The 12260-nt window shown below is 41.4% G+C and overlaps 1 long non-coding RNA gene across 1 annotated transcript; it reads left to right on the top strand.

The window, feature by feature from the left end:
* The first annotated feature begins 5530 nt into the window (after window positions 1-5530).
* Window positions 5531-6167, top strand: LOC121842259. Its single transcript, XR_006081018.1, has 3 exons — window positions 5531-5735; window positions 5823-5922; window positions 5999-6167. It is a non-coding gene; the product is annotated as an uncharacterized LOC121842259 (long non-coding RNA).
* The last annotated feature ends 6093 nt before the right edge of the window (window positions 6168-12260 follow it).

Genomic DNA, 12260 nt, shown 5'->3' on the forward strand with positions numbered 1-12260 from the left:
ATAGATTTTAGATGGGTATATCTTAAATTATTTTTACTATTATTATCAGTTAATAGATTTTAGATGGGTATATCCAAATGGACAGGTCTAGCTCATTGATTAGCTACGTATGACCTATTTTAGCCTTAACCCTAATTATAGGGTAAGGTAGCCTAGAACACTTTTAGAAACTATTTTAGTATTAATATTATTTTAGTAAATACCATTATAGTACTAAATAGCACTGATTATTTTGTTAATCAAAACCAGACACAATAGTTATATTTAAATAATGTGGTTTGGACAGATTTGAAATTGTCGTGGGATAAGTGGAGCAGGTTTGATACTGATCTAAGGAATTAACAAGAAAAATACACTATATTTCTCAGCTGCCTCACCAATGTCTGTAAGTGAATTAATAACTTTTAATAGCTAAATATTTCCAATAGATGGCAGCATACGACCATGAAGCATCAGTTATCAATATAATTGACAGTTATAGGTTATAGGCTACAAGCAGCAATATGATGGACCACGAAGCATCAGTTATAGGTTATAGGCTACAAGCAGCAATATGATGGAGCATGAAGCATCAGTTATAGTCTACAAGCAGCAATATGATGGACCATGAAGCATCAGTTATAGGCTACAAGCAGCAATATGATGGACCATGAAGCATCAGTTATAGGTTATAGGCTACAAGCAGCAATATGATGGACCATGAAGCATCAGTTATAGGCTACAAGCAGCAATATGATGGACCATGAAGCATCAGTTATAGGTTATAGGCTACAAGCAGCAATATGACGGACCATGAAGCATCAGTTATAGGTTATAGGCTACAAGCAGCAATATGACGGACCATGAAGCATCAGTTATAGTCTACAAGCAGCAATATGATGGACCATGAAGCATCAGTTATAGGTTATAGGCTACAAGCAGCAATATGATGGAGCATGAAGCATCAGTTATAGTCTACAAGCAGCAATATGATGGACCATGAAGCATCAGTTATAGGCTACAAGCAGCAATATGATGGACCATGAAGCATCAGTTATAGGTTATAGGCTACAAGCAGCAATATGATGGACCACAAAGCATCAGTTATAGGCTACAAGCAGCAATATGATGGACCATGAAGCATCAGTTATAGGCCACAAGCAGCAATATGATGGACCATGAAGCATCAGTTATAGGCTACAAGCAGCAATATGATGGACCAGAAAGCATCAGTTATAGGCTACAAGCAGCAATATGATGGACCATGAAGCATCAGTTATAGGCTACAAGCAGCAATATGATGGACCATGAAGCATCAGTTATAGGCTACAAGCAGCAATATGATGGACCATGAAGCATCAGTTATAGGCTACAAGCAGCAATATGATGGACCATGAAGCATCAGTTATAGGCTACAAGGAGCAATATGATGGACCATGAAGCATCAGTTATAGGCTACAAGCAGCAATATGATGGACCATGAAGCCTCAGTTATAGTCTACAAGCAGCAATATGATGAACCATGAAGCATCAGTTATAGGCTACAAGCAGCATGTGACCATGAAGCATCAGTTATAGGCTACAAGCAGCATGTGACCATGAAGCATCAGTTATAGGCTACAAGCAGCAATATGATGGACCATGAAGCATCAGTTATAGGCTACAAGCAGCAATATGATGGACCATGAAGCATCAGTTATAGGCTACAAGCAGCAATATGATTGACATAAAATAGCATGCAACCACAGACGATATGTCCCAAGATTTTCTAAAATGGTCACTCATTACTTTAGTTAGCTATACATCTCGTATTAGGCCTGTGTTGCTATTGGGAGAGCAAAAATTTAGTGATTATAGCAGGTATTGAACCCCGGGTAAATAATCACTAGTCAGAACCTTAACCTCAGTATACATTCATTATAACATTCAAAAATTCAACCCTCCCGGTTAGTAAATTTATCTCAACATGCCCCTCGAGAAGGCAGTGTGACAACACCAGCTTTTTAGTGGGGATGAGTTGACTACTTGCTCGAGAAGGCAGAGCAGCTTGATGCTGGTCGATTAATTTGACAATGAATGTACTATGAAAATAAGTTTTTCTCAACCAGAGATGACTGAATTAATGTTCAGGCTTATTGATAATCGTTATATTAATGAAGTATAATTTCAAAACATGAGCATAAGGTAATAATAAACATGAATCATCATTATATTACTTCACAGTAATCTGTTAAATGCTTTTTCAGTCCTTCCTCTTGTGTTAGCAGTGTGGAAAGGGACAGAAAGAAGCACACAGGAGTTTTCCTGTGAGGGGAGTGGTGGTGTATCCAGGGAGAAAACTAAACTCATCTTCTGAAATGTCATTTGTGGTCTTATGCTGCCATCTATTGGAATTATGTAGCAACTGCAGTAGTACTGAATAATGTGTAATTCCTTACTAAAGTAGTAATTATATAACATTTTCTATCTCATTTCACCACTTACAACCATAAAATAACCATTTATGAAATTTGTGAAACTCTTCTTCTGTTTCCCCATCTGAGCTCAGAGGAGATGAGAGATGTAATGTTTGTCTCTGTTGTGTTGAAGTCCAATCAAGCAGGAGAGACCAGCCTCCCCTGTTCCCAGCTGTGTGTCCATGAAGAGTGACCGGTCTATGGATCCTCCTCTATACTTTAGAGAGGGAGACTTTTCTACTGAACAAAGGTAAGAAGAACTCATGGGTCCTGGTCAGTGAGTTAAACAACACTGTCTCTAGTCATTTCTCCTCTCCCATTTTCCCATTTATTGTTGTTGTTTTCATAATCCATAGGCTAATCATTTTGTCCATTTTCATATTCCTAAAACAATATTAAACAAACTCCACATTCCGTCTGTGTGTGTGTGTGTTTGTGTGTGTGTTCGTGCGTGTGTGTGTGTACTCCCCGGATGAGGAGATGTAATCTCTATCCTGATTGTCTGGTCACTTTTATACTTACCTGCATGTGCATATTACGTCAACTACCTGGTACCCTGCACATTGACTCAGTACTGGTACTCCTTATAGTCTCATTATTACCTCAACTACCTGGTACCCTGCACATTGACTCAGTACTGGTTCTCCTTATAGTCTCATTATTACCTCAACTACCTGGTACCCTGCACATTGACTCAGTACTGGTACTCCTTATAGTCTCATTATTACCTCAACTACCTGGTACCCTGCACATTGACTCAGTACTGGTACTCCTTATAGTCTCATTATTACCTCAACTACCTGGTACCCTGCACATTGACTCAGTACTGGTACTCCTTATAGCCTCATTATTACCTCAACTACCTGGTACCCTGCACATTGACTCAGTACTGGTACTCCTTATAGCCTCATTATTACCTCAACTACCTGGTACCCTGCACATTGACTCAGTACTGGTACTCCTTATAGCCTCATTATTACCTCAACTACCTGGTACCCTGCACATTGACTCAGTACTGGTACTCCTTATAGTCTCATTATTACCTCAACTACCTGGTACCCTGCACATTGACTCAGTACTGGTACTCCTTATAGTCTCATTATTACCTCAACTACCTGGTACCCTGCACATTGACTCAGTACTGGTACTCCTTATAGTCTCATTATTACCTCAACTACCTGGTACCCTGCACATTGACTCAGTACTGGTACTCCTTATAGTCTCATTATTACCTCAACTACCTGGTACCCTGCACATTGACTCAGTACTGGTACTCCTTATAGTCTCATTATTACCTCAACTACCTGGTACCCTGCACATTGACTCAGTACTGGTACTCCTTATAGCCTCATTATTACCTCAACTACCTGGTACCCTGCACATTGACTCAGTACTGGTACTCCTTATAGTCTCATTATTACCTCAACTACCTGGTACCCTGCACATTGACTCAGTACTGGTACTCCTTATAGCCTCATTATTACCTCAACTACCTGGTACCTTGCACATTGACTCAGTACTGGTACTCCTTATAGTCTCATTATTACCTCAACTACCTGGTACCCTGCACATTGACTCAGTACTGGTACTCCTTATAGTCTCATTATTACCTCAACTACCTGGTACCCCTGGACATTGACTCAGTACTGGTACTCCTTATAGTCTCATTATTACCTCAACTACCTGGTACCCTGCACATTGACTCAGTACTGGTACTCCTTAAAGCCTCATTATTACCTCAACTACCTGGTACCCTGCACATTGACTCAGTACTGGTACTCCTTATAGCCTCATTATTACCTCAACTACCTGGTACCCTGCACATTGACTCAGTACTGGTACTCCTTATAGTCTCATTATTACCTCAACTACCTGGTACCCTGCACATTGACTCAGTACTAGTACTCCTTATAGTTTCATTATTACCTCAACTACCTGGTACCCTGCACATTGACTCAGTACTGGTACTCCTTATAGCCTCATTATTACCTCAACTACCTGGTACCCTGCACATTGACTCAGTACTGGTACTCCTTATAGTCTCATTATTACCTCAACTACCTGGTACCCTGCACATTGACTCAGTACTGGTACTCCTTATAGTCTCATTATTACCTCAACTACCTGGTACCCTGCACATTGACTCAGTACTGGTACTCCTTATAGCCTCATTATTACCTCAACTACCTGGTACCCTGCACATTGACTCAGTACTGGTACTCCTTATAGTCTCATTATTACCTCAACTACCTGGTACCCTGCACATTGACTCAGTACTGGTTCTCCTTATAGTCTCATTATTACCTCAACTACCTGGTACCCTGCACATTGACTCAGTACTGGTACTCCTTATAGTCTCATTATTACCTCAACTACCTGGTACCCTGCACATTGACTCAGTACTGGTACTCCTTAAAGCCTCATTATTACCTCAACTACCTGGTACCCTGCACATTGACTCAGTACTGGTACTCCTTATAGCCTCATTATTACCTCAACTACCTGGTACCCTGAACATTGACTCAGTACTGGTACTCCTTATAGTCTCATTATTACCTCAACTACCTGGTACCCTGCACATTGACTCAGTACTGTTACTCCTTATAGTCTCATTATTGTTTTTTTAGCACATTTTTCGTAATTTTAACTGCATTGTTGGTAAAGAGCTCATCAGTCAGCATTTCACAGTAAAGTGTATACCTCTTGTATTCGGCTCATGTGAGAAATACAATTTGATCTGATTTGAAGCTGATTTGAAGCTCATTGGCAGAAACACGCCGTTGCGTGTAACGGTCGTCTCGTGCTGAAGAGATCATGTTAGGATGTTGAAGAAAGTTACGAACCTAAAGAACCTAGAGAGGAACCAGGCTCTGAGGGGTGACCAGTCCTCTTCTGTCTGTACTGGGTAGAGAGGAACAAGGCTCTGAGGGGTGACCAGTCCTCTTCTGTCTGTACTGGGTAGAGAGGAACAAGGCTCTGAGGGGTGACCAGTCCTCTTCTGTCTGTACTGGGGAGATAGCCATCAAACGTTAAGGTTCAGGTAACCCAGTAGTGATGTCTGGCACATAGCCATCAAACGTTAAGGCCATCAAACGTTAAGGTTCAGGTAACCCAGTAGTGATGCCTGGCGCATAGCCATCAAACGTTAAGGTTCAGGTAACCCAGTAGTGATGCCTGGCACATAGCCATCAAACGTTAAGGTTCAGGTAACCCAGTAGTGATGCCTGGCACATAGCCATCAAACGTTAAGGTTCAGGTAACCCAGTAGTGATGCCTGGCACATAGCCATCAAACGTTAAGGTTCAGGTAGTGACCCACATAGCCATAGTGATGCCAGTAGTGATGCCTGGCACATAGCCATAGCCATCATAGCCATCAAACGTTAAGGTTCAGGTAACCCAGTAGTGATGCCTGGCACATAGCCATCAAACGTTAAGGTTCAGGTAACCCAGTAGTGATGCCTGGCACATAGCCATCAAACGTTAAGGTTCAGGTAGTAGTGACCCATAGCCATCAAAGTGATGCCAGTAGTGATGCCTGGCACATAGCCATCAAACGTTAAGGTTCAGGTAACCCAGTAGTGATGCCTGGCACATAGCCATCAAACGTTAAGGTTCAGGTAACCCAGTAGTGATGCCTGGCACATAGCCATCAAACGTTAAGGTTCAGGTAACCCAGTAGTGATGCCTGGCACATAGCCATCAAACGTTAAGGTTCAGGTAACCCAGTAGTGATGCCTGGGCATAGCCATCAAACGTTAAGGTTCAGGCCAGTAGTGATCATAGCCATCAAACGTTAAGGTTCAGGTAACCCAGTAGTGATGCCTGGCACATAGCCATCAAACGTTAAGGTTCAGGTAACCCAGTAGTGATGCCTGGCACATAGCCATCAAACGTTAAGGTTCAGGTAACCCAGTAGTGATGCCTGGCACATAGCCATCAAACGTTAAGGTTCAGGTAACCCAGTAGTGATGCCTGGCACATAGCCATCAAACGTTAAGGTTCAGGTAACCCAGTAGTGATGCCTGGCACATAGCCATCAAACGTTAAGGTTCAGGTAACCCAGTAGTGATGCCCATAGCCATCAAACGTTAAGGTTCAGGTAACCCAGTAGTGATGCCTGGCACATAGCCATCAAACGTTAAGGTTCAGGTAACCCAGTAGTGATGCCTGGCACATACATCAAACGTTAAGGTTCAGGTAACCCAGTAGTGATGCCTGGCACATAGCCATCAAACGTTAAGGTTCAGGTAACCCAGTAGTGATGCCTGGCACATAGCCATCAAACGTTAAGGTTCAGGTAACCCAGTAGTGATGCCTGGCACATAGCCATCAAACGTTAAGGTTCAGGTAACCCAGTAGTGATGCCTGGCACATAGCCATCAAACGTTAAGGTTCAGGTAACCCAGTAGTGATGCCTGGCACATAGCCATCAAACGTTAAGGTTCAGGTAACCCAGTAGTGATGCCTGGCACATAGCCATCAAACGTTAAGGTTCAGGTAACCCAGTAGTGATGCCTGGCACATAGCCATCAAACGTTAAGGTTCAGGTAACCCAGTAGTGATGCCTGGCACATAGCCATCAAACGTTAAGGTTCAGGTAACCCAGTAGTGATGCCTGGCACATAGCCATCAAACGTTAAGGTTCAGGTAACCCAGTAGTGATGCCTGGCACATAGCCATCAAACGTTAAGGTTCAGGTAACCCAGTAGTGATGCCTGGCACATAGCCATCAAACGTTAAGGTTCAGGTAACCCAGTAGTGATGCCATCAAACTGGCAGTAGTGACTGGCACATAGCCATCAAACGTTAAGGTTCAGGTAACCCAGTAGTGATGCCTGGCACATAGCCATCAAACGTTAAGGTTCAGGTAACCCAGTAGTGATGCCTGGCACATAGCCATCAAACGTTAAGGTTCAGGTAACCCAGTAGTGATGCCTGGCACATAGCCATCAAACGTTAAGGTTCAGGTAACCCAGTAGTGATGCCTGGCACATAGCCATCAAACGTTAAGGTTCAGGTAACCCAGTAGTGATGCCTGGCCACATAGCCATCAAACGTTAAGGTTCAGGTAACCCAGTAGTGATGTCTGGCACATAGCCATCAAACGTTAAGGTTCAGGTAACCCAGTAGTGATGTCTGGCACATAGCCATCAAACGTTAAGGTTCAGGTAACCCAGTAGTGATGCCTGGCACATAGCCATCAAACGTTAAGCATTTGAACCATAATTGTTTTCAGAAAAAGGTAAACAATCAAAACAAAACACATGTCCTGTTTATCAACATGTGGCAGATTTAAACAGCCTGAAGAAATGTTAAGAAATGACACTTTTTTTGACGACTTGTTGTTTCTTAATGGCTGCTGGGTAATTTGATATGTATCGAAATGTTCGTTTGAAGGCATCGAATTGAGCGAATGCTGCGCAGGTTCACTGAGTTACAAACCAAATGGACAGGTCTAGCTCATTGATTTGTAGATCTGACTCAGTTGCTACCTCAGATTATGATTTTTAATTAATAAATATTTCCAATAGATGGCAGCATAAGAACACGAAGCATCAGTTATAGGTTATAGGCTACAAGCAGCAATATGATGGACCACGAAGCATCAGTTATAGGCTACAAGCAGCAATATGATGGACCACGAAGCATCAGTTATAGTCTACAAGCAGCAATATGATGGACCATGAAGCATCAGTTATAGGTTATAGGCTACAAGCAGCAATATGATGGACCATGAAGCATCAGTTATAGGCTACAAGCAGCAATATGATGGACCATGAAGCATCAGTTATAGGCTATAAGCAGCAATATGATGGACCATGAAGCATCGGTTATAGTCTACAAGCAGCAATATGATGGACCACGAAGCATCAGTTATAGGCTACAAGCAGCAATATGATGGACCATGAAGCATCAGTTATAGGCTACAAGCAGCAATATGATGGACCATGAAGCATCAGTTATAGTCTACAAGCAGCAATATGATGGACAATGAAGCATCAGTTATAGGCTACAAGCAGCAATATGATGGACCACGAAGCATCAGTTATAGTCTACAAGCAGCAATATGATGGACCATGAAGCATCAGTTATAGGTTATAGGCTACAAGCAGCAATATGATGGACCACGAAGCATCAGTTATAGGCTACAAGCAGCAATATGATGGACCACGAAGCATCAGTTATAGGCTACAAGCAGCAATATGATGGACCACGAAGCATCAGTTATAGGCTACAAGCAGCAATATGATGGACCATGAAGCATCAGTTATAGGCTATAAGCAGCAATATGATGGACCATGAAGCATCAGTTATAGTCTACAAGCAGCAATATGATGGACCACGAAGCATCAGTTATAGGCTATAAGCAGCAATATGATGGACCATGAAGCATCAGTTATAGTCTACAAGCAGCAATATGATGGACCACGAAGCATCAGTTATAGGCTACAAGCAGCAATATGATGGACCACGAAGCATCAGTTATAGTCTACAAGCAGCAATATGATGGACCATGAAGCATCAGTTATAGGTTATAGGCTACAAGCAGCAATATGATGGACCATGAAGCATCAGTTATAGGCTACAAGCAGGAATATGATTGACATAAAATAGCATGCAATAGCATGCAACCACAGACGATATGTCCCATGATTTTCTAAAATGGTCACTCATTACTTTAGTTAGGCTATACATCTCGTATTAGGCCTTTGTTGCTATTGGGAGAACAAAAATATAGTGATTATAGCAGGTATTGAACCCCGGGTAAATTATCACTAGTCAGAACCTCAACCGTAGTGTACATGCATTATAAAACATAATATTAATACCTGATATTGCAAGTAAACAACCTCGGAATAGCAAAGACAAGAGTGCGTCTTCCAGCCCCCAATAAATTACATAATTCAACCCTCCCGGTTAGTAAATTTATCTCAACATGCCCCTCGAGAAGGCAGTGTGACAACACCAGGCTTTATAGTGGGGCTGAGTTGACTACTAGTGAGAGGAGGCAGTGTGACAACACCAGGCTTTATAGTGGGGATAAGTTGACTACTTGCTCGAGAAGGCAGAGCAGCTTGATGATGGTCAATTAATTTGACAATGAATGTACTATGAAAATAAGTTTTTCTCAACCAGAGATGACTGAATTAATGTTCAGGCTTATTGATAATCGTTATATTAATGAAGTATAATTTCAAAACATGAGCATAAAACCAGGTAATAATAAACATGAATCATCATTATATTACTTCACAGTAATCTGTTAAATGCTTTTTCAGTCCTTCCTCTTGTGTTAGCAGTGTGGAAAGGGACAGGAAGAAGCACACAGGAGTTTTCCTGTGAGGGGAGTGGTGGTGTATCCAGGGAGAAAACTAAACTAATCTTCTGAAATGTCATTAGTGGTCTTATGCTGCCATCTATTGGAATTATGTAGCAACTGCAGTAGTACTGAATAATGTGTAATTCCTTACTAAAGTAGTAATTATATAACATTTTCTATCTCATTTCACCACTTACAACCATAAAATAACCATTTATTGCATAACAAACAATGAAACTGACATTAACCTCTCGTGACACCCCATCCCGTGAACGGGACCGTTGTCATCATCTGACACTAATTAGCATAACGCAACGGACATAAATCTTCCTAGAAAATATTCCTATTCATGAAAATCACAAGTGAAAATCACAAGTGAAATATATTATTATTAGCCTTTTGTTAATCACCCTGTCATCGCAGATTTTTCAAAATATGCTTTACAGCCAAAGCTAGACAAGCATTTTGTGTAATTTTATCGATAGCCTAGCATAGCATTTTGTCCAGCTAGCAGCAGGTAACTTGGTCATGAAAATCAGAAAAGCAATCAAATTAAATCGTTTACCTTTGATGAACTTCGGATGTTTTCACTCACGAGACTCCCAGGTAGATAGCCAAAGTTCATTTTTTCCCAAAATATTATTTTTGTAGGCGAAATAGCTCCGTTTGTTCTTCACGTTTGGCTGAGAAATCGACCGGAAATTGCGACAACACCAATTTTTTTCTCCAAATTAGCTCCATAATATTGACAGAAACATGGCAAACGTTGTTTAGAATCAAACCTCAAGGTGTTTTTCAAATATCTATTCGATAATATATCCACCGGGACAATTGGTTTCTCAGTAGAAGCGATTGGAATAAGGGCTACCTCTGTACTTTACGCAAGATTTTCTCAGGGAGCATCATGTGACCAATTGCGCAATGTAGCTATGGTTATTCTTCAACATAAATGTGTAAAACTACGTCACAATGCTGTAGACACCTTGGGGAATACGTAGAAAGCGTAAGATGGTTCATAGCACATTCACAGCTCAATGGGGATTCATTGGCACGCAGCGCTTTCAAAATATGGGGCACTTCCAAATTAGATTTTTCTCAGGCTTTCGCCTGCAACATCAGTTCTGTTGCACTCACAGACAATATCTTTACAGTTTTGGAAACTTTAGTGTTTTCTATCCAAAGCTGTCAATTCTATGCATATTCTAGCATCTTTTCCTGACAAAATATCCCGTTTAAAACGGGAACGTTTTTTTCCCAAAAATGAAAATACTGCCCCTAGAGTCGCAACGGGTTAACCAAAAACATTGTACATTTAGTTATATATTATTATATACATTATATATAAAAAAAACAATTTATTTAGATGGGTGACATGATCTGCCAAAATAACAGCCCTGTAGACAAAGAAGAGCTCTACAGTAGGTGCCAAAACATTCAAAGGCCATTTTCTCAAAAGTGAAGTTAATCAATGTTCAAACGTTCAAAGCAGAATTACTTTCCCATTGTTCCTCAACTGTGGTGTATGATATACCATATTCTAGCTCTGAGCCGTCTTCATCGACCTGGCCAAGGCTTTCGTCTATGTCAATCACCTCATTCTTATTGGCAGACTCAACAGCCTTGGTTTCTCAATTGACTGCCTCACCTGGTTCACCAACAACTTCTCAGATAGAGTTCAGTGGTTCAAATCGAAGGGCCTGTTGTCCAGACCTCTGGCAGTCTCTATGGGGGTACCACAGGGTTCAATTCTCGGGCCGAGTCTTTTCTCTGTATATATCAACGATGTCGCTCTTGCTACGGGTGATTCCCTGATCCACTTCTATGCAGACGACACCATTCTGTATACTTCTGGCCCTTCTAAGGACACTGTGTTAACTAACCTTCAAACAAGCTTCAATGCCATACAACATTCCTTCCGTGGCCTCCAACTGCTCTTAAATGCTAGTAAAACTAAATGCATACTTTTCAACCGATCGCAGCCCACACCCGCCCGCCTGCCTAGCATCACTACTTTGGACGGTTCTGACTACCTAGGTGTCTAACTAGACTGTAAACTCTCCTTCCAGACTCATATTAAGCATCTCCAATCCAAAATTAAATCTAGAACCGGCTTCCTATTTCGCAACAAAGCCTCCTTCACTCACGCTGCCAAACATACCCTCGTAAAACTGACCATCCTACCGATCCTCGACTTCGGCGATGTCATTTACAAAATAGCCTCCAACACTCTACTCAGCAAACTGGATGCAGTCTATCACAGTGCAATCCGTTTTGTCACCAATGCCCCATATACCACCCACCACTGCGACCTGTATGCTCTCACTACATATTCGTTGTCTTAGAGTGAGGTAGATATTTGCAAAAAAAACTTTTGTCTCTATGAAATGGATCAAGTGATTTTAAACAAATACATGTTATTGAACACCTCACATCTCTTTTCCTAATTTCTTTAAACAATAAAAGCTCATTTACGAACATTTCCGAAAAGTGAGATATTGCGTT

The sequence above is a fragment of the Oncorhynchus tshawytscha genome, unplaced genomic scaffold (genome assembly GCF_018296145.1).
Source record: "Oncorhynchus tshawytscha isolate Ot180627B unplaced genomic scaffold, Otsh_v2.0 Un_contig_12821_pilon_pilon, whole genome shotgun sequence".
In the NCBI taxonomy this organism is placed as follows: domain Eukaryota; kingdom Metazoa; phylum Chordata; class Actinopteri; order Salmoniformes; family Salmonidae; genus Oncorhynchus; species Oncorhynchus tshawytscha.